General features: G+C 42.3%; 1 long non-coding RNA gene across 1 annotated transcript in view; it reads right to left on the bottom strand.

Moving 5' to 3' along the window:
* LOC149474307 (uncharacterized) overlaps positions 1 to 16,173 on the bottom strand; it is a 128,561-nt gene extending 112,388 nt beyond the window's left edge. The window contains exons 1-2 of the long non-coding RNA XR_016308873.1: positions 15,761 to 16,173; positions 11,097 to 11,265 (exon numbers count right to left, since the gene is read on the bottom strand). This is a non-coding gene — a long non-coding RNA (uncharacterized LOC149474307). The remainder of the gene's footprint in view (positions 1 to 11,096; positions 11,266 to 15,760) is intronic.
* Positions 16,174 to 17,640: the final 1,467 nt, after the last annotated feature.

Below are 17,640 nucleotides of genomic sequence, written 5' to 3'. Positions count from 1 at the left end.
AGAAAATGGTGTTCCCTACAGTCCAGCGGTATAGACTAGTCTATGGGAGCCTGCTCTGGGCTTGATGATTTCAGGAACAGTCCTCAACTCAAGAATACTAGAGCATGGGAGTACCCAACTGGTCTTGTGCTGGGAGGATCAGACCTACAGGTAAGCGCTTGTAAATCTTTTTTCTCTTCCTTAGACAAAAATGAGTAGTTAACCCATGTAGTTGAAGGCACAGCCCCACTATATAGGAAAACATTTTTTTGTCGGGAGCTGGGCTTTAACTCTTAAAAGTACCTTCTACTGCTCTCAGGCTATTGCTCTATTGCTCTTAGGCTCCTCCATATTCTTATTTATTCGCTGATGTGATCCAAGTTCCTGTTAGAGGGTGACTAAGTTATTTCTCCATGGTCACACTGTATGTAGGAGTGTAGCCACCCTCTCTTGCTCCCAGGATGAGCTAGAGACTATGGACTATGGTATGTATAGTATGCACAGATCAGTGCACATGACCGCAACTAATGTGCACTGCTCATTCTAAACAAACAGAATTAAGTGAGAAAAGCAGAGTTTAATGAGCTCACGTGGAACATTACAAGAAGGCAAAAAAAACAGTCAAAAATTATTTATTAAAAAATAGATTACGGGTGATTAAATAGTGGATGTATATGGATTATTTATTGAGAGTAAGAATAATGTTTATTGTCACTTTAGTTGCAATATAGCATGCAAAAGGGTCCTGGACCTGGCTGTGATTTCTGGATCAAAAGAATGGCTGAACAGAATTACAAATAGTTTGGTAGGCAATAGGCATACAGTACATGTATTTCCACTGTGCATTTGGCTGTTGTTGCCTGAAGTGCAGCATTAAACTGGAGATTATTCTTAATGACTGCACTGAGGCAGCAGCCATAGTTATTTTCCCGTGCACCCATATTTAGATAATTCAAACTTACATACACACACACCTACGGTGACTTGCCGTTTTCCCCCTGACAAGCACACAAATCTGCTTCGCCATGTATTTACAGATAAGCTAGAATTAATTGCTTCTTCATACAACAGGAAAGCTGACATTTTTACCCACACAATAACCCTCAGCTATGACTCCATAAACATTCTGAAATACCTAATAGCGTGCTGTCATGCCTGTGCAATCACGTCTGATTTCTACAACTATGTTTAACCTTGATTAAATTGTAAATACGTACATTACTTCCTTCTTGTTTACCAGCAACAACTCATTTCATCTACATTTTCTTGTCTGTTATTACTTAATGAATAAACCTGGCAGATGGTCTTGGAGTAAAGGTAAAGTATCTCAGCAGGACATGCTGTGTAGGAGGATGGAGAGGAGTTTACCAATGACGGGTGTGACTTGGCAAACGCTCTGACTGGGGCAGAATTTCTTCAAATGGGGCAGTGCTTAAAGTGGTATTAAAGCAGAACTAAACTCTCTCAATCAACAATAACTATTTTAATCATTATGCTGCTAGCTAAACTCAAGTGTAGTATCTGTTATTACCAGGGGCGGACTGACCATTTGGAAACTCGGGCACTGCCCGAGGGCCCGGGGTCAGTAGGGGGCCACATGAGATGCCCCTGGTACCTTTTTCATAGGCTTTTTTGAGTTTGGGCAAGGACACAGGGGCCCCATGATCCCCTAATGCCCGGGGGCCCCATGAGTTGTCAGTCCGCCCCTGGTTATTACCAGTCTTCAGGACAAAGTTCTCCTTGCCAGTTAGGGGTGCCAGTTAGTATTTCCTAATGTAATAAGGTGGGTATGGTGGGAGGGCTCTTTTTCTCCAGGGTTGACTCTGGCTTGGTTTACCAAGCTTGTCCCCAGTTCAGTTGAAGGCAGAGCTCTCCCTAAGTATTAATGCTTTTCTGTTAGGAATGGGGCTTCATTTGTCTGGCATGGGGCTAGGAGGTGCATGGAGCTCCTGGTGATGTGTCCTCTAGGAGTGGTGTCTCAGGGATGCTAGAAAAAATACTTTGGGCAGTTGCACTTCATTAAGTTTTTACTTTTGCTTGATCACATCACTTTTTCTTTTCTTGCACAGGCCTCTTATGGGGGTATTTTTGCTCAGTTCAGAGCAATTTTTATACCAACCAAAGGGACCACCGTTGTAATGACATGGACATTTTATTATTTTCACTTATTAGTCATGGTCATTTGCGCTGCACATGTGTTTGTTTGCTTTTCTCAGAGATGGAGGGTGCAGGATATCAGGGCCTGCCCTGATATTGGGGGAAGGATCTGTGGGCTTTGGGTCTTTTTCCACTTCGGAGAGTAGATATTGGTAGGGCCAGTTTCAGCAGGTCCCTAAGGAGCTCCAGCCTAGGTAGACCATAGTATGCCTTGCCCTGTCAGGAGGCTTGTGCCCTGGAGGAGGGGGCAGGGATAGAGATCCTTCCTCAGAGGAAGGACAATTGTTGTACCCTTGTGCATGTTTTTGTGTGCTATGATTTCACTGTTCACTTTTTCTGTACACAGGGTTTTGACAGACACTACACCACAGAGCTCCACAAAGGTAAAGAAAAAGGCCAAAATGATGTCATACATTCCAGGAGTCTTCATGTGCTTTTTTGTTCTTTCATCTGGACGATAAGAAGTGGGGCTTATTCAGCTAAGCACATCCTCATGTCTGCATGTCTGAGCTAAGGGCAGATGGATTGCTGGAAGTAAATGATACATTTACCCAAGATGACAGCAGCTAGAAATGCTAGGGGGGTGTTTTTCATTTACAGATGCCTGGGGGTGCCATTAAAAATTAATGGCACCTGTGAGCATTTGCTAAAGGGCAGTGTATTTCTTTGCATGCCAGCAAAGTGCACAATTTTATGAGTGTTCCAGACAGAGATGTGAACTTAGGATAAATTACTTAGGCCTTGTGTAGACTTACGTTTGGGGGGGAGTTAAAAAATGCAGTTGAGACAAGTTTTTAGCTCCCCCAACAGTCCCCTTAAACTGCATGCCTCACATGACTCAGACCACATGCCTACTTACTTTTTTGTTAAGATGATGACCTCCTTTAGTGTTTACATTCTCAGGCAAAAAATCTTCACTGGTGCTAGAGTCTGTGCAGTAACTCCCTATAGACTTGCATGTAGCAATACTGCGACATAGGAGATGCTCGGAGCAGGGGCGGACTGATAACTCATGAGGCCCCCGGGGAACATGCAGATTCCAGACAGGTAAAGCCATGGTTGGGATTCAAACCAACAACCCTAGTACTGCTATCCACTTAGCTATTGTGCTGCCACTATTACAATGCTGATATTATAAAATGAAATTGTATCCTGTGACCATAGATTGCTTTTAAATAACTCTGAAAACCATATAGAAGCACCTACAAGAGGAAAGTGAATTGAAAAAAGATTGTGACAGTTGCAGCATATCAAATCCCACTTTTGTTTGGAGCAAAGAACCCTTAGAACCTTTGTCAGAATTTTATTGCTGTCTTCATTTGGGAGATTTTTCTACACATTCTATCTATTTGATTGGAGTCAGACAAAACAGGAAGTGAGGGAAAGTATCCAATTTCCTTTCCTCATGATGGGTGTCAGACAGGGGCGGACTGACAACTCATGGGGCCCCTGGGCAATAGGGGATCATGGGGCCCCTGTGTCCTTGCCCAAACTCAAAAAATCCTATGAAAAAGGTACCAGGGGCATCTTATGGGGCCCCTACAGACCCCGGGCCCTCGGGCAGTGCCCCAGTTTCCAAATGGTCAGTCCGCCCCTGGCTCGGAGTATAAGCCTATTCAAGTGGCCAGTGGCAAAGAAGGACATAAACACCAGAGAAGTTCCCTACTGTCACAGACAGAAAAGTTAGAACTTATCTTTTTGTTTTAATGAATTACCTATATACTATTCACATCTGTCCCTGCCTAGAGGAGATTATAACTCAATGCCCTTGTCATGGCCTTACATTTTAGGAACAACGTTTTAACAAACTGATAACTTACCTTATTCCTCATTTCTGAAGGCAGCTGGGATTCTCCCTTATCTGATGGTCTGGAATATAGACTGGCCCTTGGCGTCCTACAGTACAATGCAGGACTTCATTGAGAGCCTCAAGCAGTTCGGCAGTGAAGAGAAGAGGCTTCAGTGAGAAGAATGACTCAAGCATATCACTTTATTCATCATCCCCTAGGCCAAATCAATGCTTATTTCTTTAAGTGGGGAGAAGGACCATGTAATTAAAGCCACATTTTTTTTCGATTTGGTGCATGGTGAAGGACTTGGATCTCTGATGAGTTTTTATTGCTAAACACAAGAACAAACAAATGCTGATTTCATATTCTGTAAGGTTCACTGAAATTGTCACTGGGCACACTGGCTCCAGTTTGGCAGCAATCCATAAAAGGGCAGCACCCCCAGGAATCAGGAAATGGCCAAGAGTTGAGAATCCACATACATACAACCCAATGAGAGTGCCAAACAAATGTCCAAACAAACATCCAGAATAAACCCAATGCTATTTGGGGGCTAAACACATTTGCCGTTTACCACGGCTGCATTCACAAACACTGGCATAAGCTGCCCTCCAATTAGTAAATCACAGCGCAGATTTATTTGGTCCATTTAAGCGCAGTCAAAATTCCTAAGCCCTGATGAAGGGGGGGTGTGTTTGACCCCTGAAATGCATTAAGAGTTATTCTGCTTTGAATTACCTTGAATTGAATTACCTTCGACTCTTGGACATTTTATTGGATTATGTTGTCTTGCTGTCTGTGTCACCCTCTCTATTTATCCTGCACCATTGTCACTAGGACTAATTGTGAGAAAAAAATAAGAATTTTAAGATGTCACCAAAACAGGGATAAAAGAAAAGTCTCCCAATAGGGACATTTAGTCCACTGACAAATGCCTAAGGGGAGATTTTGTTTAATTTCCTGTTGTGCCAATAATACTGGAAGTTACATTTTCTCCAATGGGACACAGACAGCAAAACATTTTGTGGGATTTTAAATATTTTCTAATATTTCCACAACTTAAAAATAAGAATAAAATAAGTTTGGGGTTTGGAATAACAAAAGATACCCTTGATGCTTGGACGCTCTATGGCACACTGCACTTGGAGCAGGTGACATGACTCAATAATTGGCTGCTGTAGGTAAAAGAGTAATAAACAAGTAATATTGCGAGCTCATATCATACTGCTGCTTGCTAATTAAACTAAGGCTGTAAACGAATACACTAGCCAGTCGTTGCAAACCATGATCAAAACAGGCTCATTGCTCATGGATATCAAGCCATGCGTTACTTTTCATAGAATAGAGAATCCTGACATATTAAAGAACTAACTGCACAATGAAATCATATTTTATGGGTAGACATGATCATTATAGCTCCATGAAAATACTTTTCTTCTTTGCTCTCATTTAATAAAATCAATTGCAATACAGGATGTATTTCCAGGAATCTTATATTCATTGTTATAGATGGTTGGGTCAGGGCTTTTTTAGATTTTCATGAAAACAACCTCTTCACCCCATATGTGACAGATTTCGTCCCATAATGCAGCAGAAGCCCAGCTGCCATGCAAAAAAAATTCTGCAAGTTTGCAGATCTTTCTGATTAAGTGTGAAATGTGAATCACATGAAAAAAATTGCCCGTCGTTAATTACTTCTTTTCGAATGCCAAAACTTTCCAGCGATTTATGGAGATTACATTGTAAACAAGATGCAAGCATTGGGGGTGCTGGGATTCCATCTGCTGGCACAGACTCCTTGGCATCCAGGCTATTGTGGGCATTGGCTTTCTGCTGTCATAGCTCCGGCATGAATCAATATATATGTATTCACAGCGCAGGAAATGGGAGCTTGGAATAAGAGAGTGTTCTATGATGAAACGGAGGAAAAGATGAACAGATGGGAGATGACGATGGAGAGAAGAGGCTGGAATGTCGTTAATGAATATTAGTGCTTTCTGTAGCGGGGTTGCTTATTAGGCTGGTGGGAATGTACGTAAAATGAAGTAAATAAATCAAGTATGACGGAGGAGTAGAGTTTCCATAGATGTTCAATGAACAAAACAGGGTTAAATTAACATAAAGAGACAAGAATCAAGTACCCACTTTCATAACGAGCCAAGGTAAAAACACCCACACAAACATGCATACTCCTTTACCTTCACCCTATACCTTGTTATAAAAAGATGATAAATAAATGCCTGTAATATATACAGTACACTGCTCTAGCCACTTGCCAGGCACTTTTACCCCCTTCCTGACCAGGCCAATTATCAGCTTTCAGCGCTGTTACATTTTGAATGGAAATTGTGCAGTCATGCAACATTGTACCCAAACAACATTTTTATTATTTTTTTTTTCTTTTGGTGGTATTTAATCATCACGGGGGTTTCTATTTTTTGCTAAACAAAAAAAGACCAACAATTTTGAAAAAATGTTTCTTAGTTTCTGTTATAATGTTTTGTAAATAATTGATGTTTCTCCTTCACTGATGTGCACTGATGAGGCTGCACTGATGGGCACTGATAGGCTGCACTGATGGGCACTGAGAGGCATCATTGATAGGCGCTGACAGGCATCACTGAGGAGGCACTGATAGCCAGCACAAACGGGCACTGAAAGCAAGTACAGATGGGCACTGATAGCGCAAATGGGAACTGAAAGCCAGCACAGATGGGCAATGAAAGCCAGCACAGATGGGCACTGGTAGCCAGCACAGATGGGCAATGAAAGCCAGCACAGATGGGCACTATTGGGCACTGATGGGGCTACACTGATCATCAGGGCACTGATGATCAGTGCCCTGATGATCCTTGTAGATGTCCCCCTGAGAAATGCCGCTAACTGGCTCTCCTCTCCTCACACTCTGTCAGCCTGTCATGCCTATAATCAGCATTTCCTATTTACACTGTGATCAGCTGTGATTGGACATGGCTGGTCACATGGTAAAAGGCGGCTTTTTACATGGCCCTTCTCTTGGACACCCCCGGGGAGCGTGTAAGGGGTGTGGTTCTGGCAGAATGTCCATGAATACCCTCCCAGAGCTAACTGACCATGCTGTAGCCGTCTTTTGTCGGGAACTGTCTAGATCAAGGGCCTCCAAACTTTTTAAACAAAGGACCAGTTTTCTGTCCTTCAGACTTTAGGGGGGCCAAACTGTGGTTAGTGGAAGTACAAAAATTACATAACTGTGGTCAGCAGGAAGAGGAACTGTACTCCATAACCGGTATTGGTGATAGGAATAATGCCCTGTCATTGGAAGGACTAGTGCCCCATCACTGGTGTCAGTGAGAGGAATATGGCGCCATCATTGCTGTCAGTGAGAGGAATAGTGCCCCATCATTGGTATCAGTGGAAGGAATAATGCCCTGACTGCTGTCAGTGAAACATGGAAACATAGAAAAATTACGGCAGATAAAAGACAGAGTCGCCCAGTAAGTCTGCCTGTTTTTTTTTGGTTGGGGTTTTTTTTTGGGGGGGGGGGGCGGGGGGGGGTATTTTTTTTTTTGCTTTTTGTTATGCTTTCTTGTTAAAAAAATTTTGGAGTATAGATCTCTGTTTGTCACCGCTTACTGCTGACTGGCTCATTACCTCTGCTGGAAGTTTATTCCATGCATCAAGTACCCTTTCATGAGAGAGGAATAGTGTTCCACCATTGGTATCAGTGGAAAGAATAGTACCCCATCTTTAAGGTTAGTGAAAGAAATAATGTTCCATCATTTATATCAGTGGAAGGAATAGTACACTATTGTTGTATGTCAGGGGGAGAAGTAGTGCCTCATCGATGGAGTCAGTGGGAGGAATAGTATCCCATTATTGGTATCACTGGAATAAATAATGAGCCATCATTATTGTCAGTGAAAGAAATAAAGTGTCAACATTAATATCAGTGGGACGAATAGCACTTCATATCTGTAAAAGGAATCCCCAAGAGCCAGATAAGGGCAAGCAAAGGTCCACATCCGGCCCACTGGCCACAGTTTGGAGACCACTGCTCTAGATGTACAGTACATGGTAGCTAGTCATGTGACATTACACCTCAGAATATGGTTTCTTAATTTTGGCTACAAGAGTTGGTGACTGGCCTTCCAGTAGAGACAGCCAAAAAACTATTCTGCCTGAATTCTTTAGCTGATATCACATGATCAAATGCCTAGGCAAATTAGCCTTGTCTATGCACCCAGGATAATCCTTAATACCTATGTTGTACATCCTGGATTACAAAGCAAGCTGGGAGTGACAGAGAAGAGGGTAAGAAACGTACCTTTGCACAGATTTATGTCGTTATTTTAATATTTGCTACAACACCAGACATGTGATGGCTTGACAGTTTGGCTGGGAGCACAAACAAATGTGATAGTAAGTATTCACAGCATACCTTGAACATAACTGTTTTGGGAAACAATTAAATCAATGGGTTTGGTTCCACTTTAAGGTAAGGCATTGACGCCAAGCAAGCTGGTGAGTAGTTCTGCCTGAGCACTGTGCACCTCCAGCAGAAACCTTATGACTGTCACCTATTTAAAAACAATAATCTACTTTTCAATTAGAACAGTGTTACTGAAAGCAAGGGCCCCCTATGCAGTTCATCACTTGAAGCTAAATATTCTGCAGAGGAGATGTGTGCTTTAGCCAGTAGATATCGGTCTCAGTTGATGTGAGTGTTGTGCCGCTGTTGAACCCATCTGTTGTCAAAGCTTGTTTGACTGCCAACAAATGACATTTTGCATACCTCTATTGTATTGTGCAGTCGTCCTGTCTGGCTGAAGTTTGACTATTCGCCAGCATCAAACTTCAGCTTCTTTCATTGGAAAATATGTTTCTAACCACAGGAATGCTGATGATTGGAAATTTTGTGCATAGTGGACCACTTGATAACATTGTTAATCACTTAAAGGGCGGAAAAAAAATAATAGCAAATAAAAAAAAATATAGCACATACAATTGCCACACAAGTCAAGTCATGAATGTTATTAAAAATGACCTTTCCTTTTCAATCTGCAGTGCTGCCATTTTCTGTAAAATGCAATGCAATATGGCTACCTGGAGGTGTTCTGTACACTGAATGTGTACAGAAAGCACCCCAGCAACATCATTTCCTCCTTGTGTGGCTCACTGATTTAATGCATCCCCTACAACAAAAATGTAATTTTTGCTGAGATACTCCCAAGAGGAATTCACGTCTAAAGGGATGCAGACCCTGCAACTTTCCTTATTAGAGCCCGTCAAGTGCAGCAGCTGTTTGATAATTATGAAACTCTCCCATTAGATTCACTTTCCACATGGACACCAACAAACAAACAGCTCTTTCTTCAGAACTACAAAAGTTTGTTAAGTTCGCTGCAATGTACATAGATCACCCAGAGTGGAATATCTTTCTTCAACAAAAGTGGAGCTGAGGACCAGGCCTATTCTAACACTTTTTGTTTACAAGTAAGATATTTTTTTGCTAGAAAATTACTTAGAAACATCAAACATTATATATATATTTTTTTTTTCTTTAGCAAAAGTCCTAGAGAATAAAATGGCGGTTGTTGCAATTTTTTTATGTCACACTGTATTTGCGCAGCGTTTTTACAAATAATTTTTTGTGAAAAAATATACTTTAACCTCCTTAGCGGTATTCCCGAGTGTAGCTCGGGGTAACATTTCAGTACCAAAAGCGGTAACCCCGAGATACACTCGGGAATACCATGCGGCACTGCTCCGGCATTTGTTCTTCACTTACCTTACCCTGTGCTCCCACGATGTGTCCCCTGCAGCGTCCCCGGCCATCTCCTTCGGCCGATGCCGGCATCCGGCTTCTGTGTCCTGTCCCTGTGACGTCGGGACGTACGAGCGCCGCCGCCGCCGGCGGGAAATTTAAAAATTTTAAAAAATGACATTTTTTTTTTTTACATTTTACATAGTAAAACATTGCTGTCTCAACCAATTTCACATACATTTTGTCCCGAGTGCTTTGTCCGGCGCCCTGCCTGCATTTTGACTGTTCTTTCTGCCTGGAAACTGAGAAACGTCCATGGCGTCCAAAAAGTGTCCCTTTAGGTCAAAATCGGTTTTAGACCGGCTAGAGAACAGCGATAGTAAATCAGAACCACTTGCAGAATTGAGTGATAATGATTTGTGGGGAAATTCGTCATCAGACACTGAAAACGATTCTGCGACTGAGCTCAGTGATGTGCGAACTTAGCGCTATTTCAAATTTCAGTGATTTTGGTTTGATTATATTATTGAATTAAATTTTTTATTATTTTTATGATTATTTATTAAATTATAATTTATGATTTTGTGTTTCAAATTTTATCATATCCGGAATGTTTACTAGACTCTTGTTCGGACAGATTTCAGTGAGTTTTTCCTAAAAATTACAGGCCTACAATTAAAAAAATACATATTTCCATGCAAAAAAATGGTACCGCTTTCAGCACCAAAAATCTGAAATAATCATACCGACAGGGAGGTTAATGAATAAAAAAAAACAATATAGACCCCATTTTTTATACAATATGAAAGATATTACATTGAGATACCTAACATGTCATGCTTTAAAATTGCGCGCGCTTGTGGAATGGCGCCAAACTATGGTATTTAAAAATCTCCATAGGTGATGTTTTGGGTCAGGCAGAGTCTATTTTAGACCCTGGCTCCCAGGTTTGGACATGCATTTTGTGTATGGCAATGTAGGGACAGTATACCCATCTGTCAGGGACAGTGCTTAGTGTCAGGGAAAGGTACTGGAGGTGTAGGGAAAGTGCGGGGTCTTGCCATCCTTCATACAAACATCCTCATCTGGGCACTAATTCTAAAAGTTTAAAGCTGTCTCCAGAGCAAGAGATAAAGTGAAACTGAGATATTCCCCTGATTTTGCAGAGATTTCTTCTCTATCTGTGGCATCTCTGGGACAGGAAATGAAACCCCCCAATGGGTCACATACAGCAAAAAATAAACTGACAGATGTTTTAACCCTTTCCTGCCTGACAGAAAAAGAAGGTTTAGAAATACACAAACTTAAAGCAGACCTTTTCCCCCTTTCACTAAAAAATCACACCAGCATACAGCTAAGCATGCTGATTTGTAATGGTCTTACATTCATTAGTTAAACAAACATATTTTGCTTTTACTTACAATTACCTTTTTTTCACTTCCTGCTAGTGAGGCACTGGTGATGTAATCCTGACTTCATAGCTGCATCCTGGGAAGGCTACACCACAAGTTTCTTCCCCTCAGATGATGTGCACTGTCACATATTCCAAGAGGCAGACCCAGATTTCCAGGCTATGGTGCTGGAAGAAAGTGGCCACTGTGAAAAGCATAAGGAGGAAAAGAAAGCTAAGGTATGAAAAGAATAAAAAACATACAATAACCTATGAGTATCTGTTTGTAGATTGCCATTGCTAAACATTTCTGAGTCTTTAAGTGTACTTCTGGCCTTGTGCTATTTTCAGTTTTTCAAGGCACATCCAATGTCTAGCAGCACTAGTACTGAAAGGTATTGGCCCCCAAGGAACCTTTGGCCCCATGCGGTGACCTAAATTTGCCACTGTATATACTGTATGCTACACCACAAATATGCCACAACAGGTTAACACCAACTACAGCCCATATACACTTGTTACATTGATATTTTATATAGTGCAGCTTACAATAAAAGTCTAGGGACAACGATTTAGAACTAGAGACCTTTGTCCCAGCTAGAGCTTGTATGTCATTGATGACCATGTACCAAAACTGAGCCCATATTGTTATTAGGAATGAGCACAAAATATGGTTTACTCTAAAAATAAATTTAGGGCAAACCAGCTGACCTGGATGATTTGCTCAATGAACTGTAAAAATGGTCCACTTATCAGTTTATTTTTCTATTGCATAATGGCAGTGGGCCCCACAAGTTAGAAGCTTATTCTCTCCTCCTGTCCCATGGGTGAGCTCTGGATACTGCTCTTGATGTTGCACAAAGTTTATTGGATGGTATTCATCATTGCTTATGATAGTATTAGCCTAAAAAAGATGTAGTATATTTATACTTATTAGGTGCTATAAAGGCAGTAATGTTACCTTTTTAGGCTGTTTTTGAGTTACAGTTTTCTATCAGTGTAGGCTTTCTCTTTGGGAGAGCCTGTAAAGTAACTGGTAAGTGGTCCGTTGCACTCATTTATACCAATTCAATAAAGTGTTACTAAACCCTCAACAGTAAAATCAGTCTGTATATGTAGTAAAGCATGCTTGTTATAGTCACTGTGGAACCTAAGGGGTTATTCTTCCGCATTGTGTAAAAAAGGCTTTGTTCTCGTCTTCTCTGATCCTCCCCTTCTTCAACTGTCACCAATCCATCTGGTGACAGTACAGAGCTCTAGGAGTCACTCTGCACATGATCAGTTTAGTGTGTATTAGTAGAGTGTTTTTGTTTCTTCAGGAGGGTACATATGATCAGCACAGGGCCAATCAGCACTATCCAGAGGGTCAGGAGTTATGCTGCTGCATAGGACAGTCAGAGGAGAATGAAAACTCCTCCTACAAGCTTTAACCAATGCTCAGCTGGACACTGATAAAAAACACAAGACTGCTCTAACTGCTGATGAGAAAAGGTATTTACTACAATGATTGCATTTCCATGTTCTGTGTATAATGGAAGATAGTGAATGCGGGGTCCTGGGTTTCGTAACACTTTAAAGGAGAAGCATGGACTTTAAAAACAAGAATAACAAACATACTTTCCTCCATGCTGCATCATTTGTATGATTTTGCAGCTGTCCCACCTTGGCTCTAAGACCAAGAACTAAGTGATCAACTGACCACTGTTCTCTGCTCAGTCTGCACCCTAGGGAGAACAATGACTGTCAGTCACCTCTCTCTGTTCTGTTCTTCAAGCACTCACTGGAGCACTGGGCTTAGCTAAATCTGGCACTCAACCACATGCTAAAAGGCTGAGCCAGCTGTCAATCAGAGTGGATCCTGACAATTTTGCTAGGATCCTTTCTGAGCCTGGCACAGCTCTGCCTTGTCAGCTGATAGTGGCAATAGCCCATTACCAGCTGACTCAGGGTCATGAGGAGAAAAGTATGTGTACTCCTGTGGCCTGCAAGAAAAGCACAGCAAAAAAAGCTTTGGCCTTTTTAATACACCAAATTAATTAATTATTTGCAAGAGCTAGTGCTGTAGCTGGCCAAATCACTTCTGGTAGCTGGCCTCTTTCTGGATGATGGCCAGAGTCTTTCAACCAGCTTTCTGTGAGTCCAGGCTGTCAATGACACATCCCCAGGAGGTGCATTCTTACACCATTCTTGGTCAGGGCTTGGATCAGCTTTTGTAAAGAGTGGGGAAGGATTAAAACCTTTGTCAGGTTACTGAAGTCTTTATCCCTACTGGGGCCCTCTCATGTGGCAGGGTCTCACCATATGGTAACTCTCTGATGAGGAGTGAGACAGCAAAAAAAGGAGGAATGGACCAGAACATACACTATATTGCCAAAAGTATTGGGACGCCTACCTTTACATGCACTTGAACTGTAGAACTGTAATGGCATCCCAGTCTTAATCCGTAGGGTTTAATGTTGAGTGTGGCCATGGAGGTGATTGGAACACCTGAATCCAATGATTTGGAGGGGTGACCCAATACTTTTGGCAATATAGTGTATGTCAGGTTTTTATTGATCTCTACATCCTCCAGTCCTGGTGACACCCACACCCTCTTTTTTCTTGTCCCAGTGCTACCAGGTCAGGAATTGAACAGTAATCTCTTTGGACACAGACAGCAATAAAAACCTAACAGAGTTTTTATATTTCTAGCCACTCTACCCCCCCCCCCCCCCAAAAAAAAAATAATTAAAAAATAAACTGGACTTGGACTTTAAAGCAGCTTGAATTCTTCTTTAAGACGTCCACAGACATACAAAATTAGTTGGCTGTGTCAGCATGATCCAACTGTCTGGCTGTCTTATATATACACAAGAGCAAGTGTACAAGCAGGCAGATGCAACCAGTTACCAGCTTATCTTAGGTAAATAGTAATTAGACAAGGTTTTCAATTTGTCCTATTGATCCTTGAGAGCGGTCAGCCAGGGTTTGTCTCATTTCTATTAACTGCTTTAAAGTTGAATGATAGACAGATATTATAAAACAAAATGAATATATTGATGACATTATCTAAAAACATTACATTTATTTTAGTGAAACTAGTATAAATACCTGATTTCTACTTGATTTCATGCATTTAGAATTCGCTGTACAACATGGGAGAAGAAGGGTAAGCACTTGTGGTCTCTCAGGTGTATTATATTTACCTGCACTGATAAAGAACATGTTGACAGGAGGGGAGAACAGAGAGATGACTTCATCAGTCTGTTGTTTCCTACTGTCAACCACAAGCTGCGGAACATAGATGACCCAACTGTGTCAAGTCACCAGGCTGGCTGTCCTGTCTGGCAAGCATGTAAATTTTTTGGAGCTCCAGAACACAGCCTGTGATTGATGGCCACAGCTGTGCATGTTCCCTGTGTGCTGTCAGGAGGAGGGGAGTGTCTCTTCCCTGAGCTCTGCAGCGTGAGACTTGAGATCCCACAACCTGCTTTTCAGTGCTGACCAATGGTGTGTAAAATGTGTGTTTTGGAGATTGGGAAGGAGAGATGGGTTCAGATAAAAAGGTACAACTCATGTAGGAGGATTTGTTTCATTTCTTTTTACAACCACTTTAATAGATGGCTCAAATTCCAGATAATTCCAGCTCAATTGAGCCTTGGGTGGACCTGCAAGCACCACCCAGCTCTGCAAAAGTTGATTAAACAATCAACTGAGGTGCATAGAAAATTATCAGCCGAACAGTGACTGCATCCTATATGAGGCAGTCACTGTTCATCAGTGTCAGCAGCTGCATGAATACAATGATGATTCCTCCATCCATGTTGTGGATGGGGGAATTGGGGGCAGTACAGTGACTAAATGGTTAGCACTTCCACCTGCCAGTACTAGGGTTATTGGTTCAAATCCCAGCCACGGCACCACCTACCTGGAGTTTGCATGTTCCCCCTGTGCCTCCATGGGTTTCCTCCAGTGTCCTACCACACTCCAAAGACATTGTGGTAGGTTAATTGGCTCCTGTCCAGGGGCAGACTGACCATTTGGAAACTCTGCCCGAGGGCCCGGGGTCAGTAGGAGGCCCCATTAGATGCCCCTGGTACCTTTTTCATAGGCTTTTTTGAGTTTGGGCAAGGACACAGGGGGCCCCATGATCCCCTATTGTCCGGGGGCCCCATGAGTTGTCAGTCCCCCCCTTCTAAACTAGCCCTAGTATGTGTATGTATGAATGTAAGTTAGGGACCTTAGATTGTACGCCCCTTGAGGGTTAGGGACTGATGTGAATGTACAATATATATGTAAGGCACTGCATAATTTGAAAACGCTATAGAAGTACCTGAAATAAATAAATACATTTCTATATGTCTCTCACAGGCTGAATTGCCAAAATATGACCTATCTATGGCCAGCCTTAGGCTGATGTAAGACCAGCAAAAAAAAATGGTCAATAGTAGGATTGCTAAAGAGGCTGTTTGTCTGTCCCTGTGGAATCGCTCTTTCTGTAGAAAGACGCAGCAAGATGTCAGCCTGTCGCTGGCCCAAATGCTGCTGAATCCCGATTGCTAGTGATCGGAGTGACATCCCAATTTCTCAGCTATAGAAGGAGTGATTCCACAGGGGCAAACAAACAGGTAGCCTCCTAGTGAACCTGCCTCCAGCGATTTTGACAAATTGCCAGTGGCAGGAATGCTGGCGACAGAGCCGCCCGTCTGCCATCAGCCTTACCTGCGTTTAATCAGCTGCAGATCTTGTGTAATTCTTAGGTGTCAGAAATCAAAGAGGTGGGTTGGCTTCTCTACAAAGGCACATGAGGAGCAGGGACACAGGAGGAAGATTGCATTTATGTCTGTGAAACTGTAGGAGTTAAATACATTCTTGATGCATCCACAACTGCCATCCTATAGCATTCAGCTCACAAGCACAGTGTGCCCTGGGTGATGCCCCTCTGTTTGTTGTTTGGCCAGCCTGGCAGGGAGGCGGCTGAGCCTCTTTCTTATGCTGACCGCAGTGACAGCTCGGTGTTCCCTGCCTGGAAAGCCCAGAGCTGATGCAGAGACGCAGCACCTCCCGTGGAAGCCTGAACGCCTTGAAATGTAGGCAGCAGCTCCACCTTTTATCTGTCAGTGGAAGTGCACAAGCTCTGAATACAAACTGTAAATCCTGCCCTCTGTGTCTCTCCATCCAGCAAAGGCGACTGCGCTTCGCCGTCTGCTCACGATACAGGGCAGCGGCGTCTTGAATTCGACGAGAGTGCCGCGTTCCCTGAATCCTCTCCGGCAACCCGAATGGAAGAAATGTTGCATCCTGTTAACCCCTACTAGCTGATTGCCTCTCCCATCTTTATTCTTCAGATGATTCGCACATTGAAAGACGATTTTCAGTGGGATTTAAAGGAGAACTCCAGGTAGAAAAATACAACATTAAGGGCTCGTTCACACTTGACTTTATTTCTAACTCTTGTCAAATGGCCCTATAGCATTTGACAGGCGTTTGGAAAGCATTTTTAACGCTCCCAAAACCAGTTTTGAGGTGTTTGATAGGCATTTGCCAAGCGTTAAAACTGCACCACAAACACCTATAATGAAGTCAAATGGTATTAATGCTCCGCAAACGCCTCGCAACTGCGTCTCAACCGCACTGCAAACGCCTGCCAGGCGATTGAGGAGCGGCACCATAGACTTGAATGGGAGGTTTCAACTCCTCCTGACTCGACATGAGGCGCCAGTTTTGCCGCAACGCGATGCTAACGCTTCAGTGTGAACAGCGCTGTGTGCTGCCATGTGCAGAATTTTCATAGGCATTTGAGAAGCGTTAAAAACGCTTCCCAAATGCCTGTCTGACGCCTGCTGACAAAGCTAGTGTGAACGTAGCCTAACGAATATAACTAGAAAAAAAAAAAGATGTTCAGTTGTGTCTCCTGTTTTTTCAAAGCACCGATTGTAAGGAAAAAAAAAAAAAAAGAATAATCCCTAAAGCTGGTTTGTATCAGACAATGGAGGCGGTGTCAGACAACGTCCTAGTTCTAGGGGTTTTGGACAAAGTGCAGCCATTAGTTATAATGCATTTTGATCCAGCCGTGAATTCTTCCCAACCCACTTCTCTTGATTAAAGGAAGTTATCATATCCTTCCGCTTTGAAGAGCATACCAAAATTCATTGCAGATACATCTTTAACTCGCAATCAGAAATTATGTATGTTTGTTTGTTGATTTGTACCTTAAATGGAGTTCTGAAAAGGTGGCATTGAGAGTACCAGTTATTGGGAGTCAGTAATCATAACATTAGTAAATCCAATCACTAAAATCCTATATAATGTCAATGTCTTTTTAAAAGTCATTCTCAATATGTATAAAGCTGCAGCTTTTATTAAAATTATAACTGGTGATCCTGCCATAAAAGTCCTTGTCCAGGAATTTCCTGTGATAGGGTGACAATGCTCTGTGTCTCAAATGTGTTCCTGCGTTGTGACTATGTCATATGGGTTTCCTACACAGACTAAAAGTGACCATTTCAATACACATTACATGGGTATGTCCCACTGTTGTCACCAACAGGTAACCTGCCCTAAGAAATGCCATTCAGCCATTGCTGGAGTGAATGAATAAC

Source organism: Staurois parvus, unplaced genomic scaffold, assembly GCF_062004578.1.
Source record: "Staurois parvus isolate SC_StPar_1 unplaced genomic scaffold, SC_StPar_1.0 ptg000006l, whole genome shotgun sequence".
Lineage (NCBI taxonomy): Eukaryota > Metazoa > Chordata > Amphibia > Anura > Ranidae > Staurois > Staurois parvus.
Note: the sequence above shows the minus strand (reverse complement) of the source record. Positions and strands in the feature narration are given on the sequence as shown.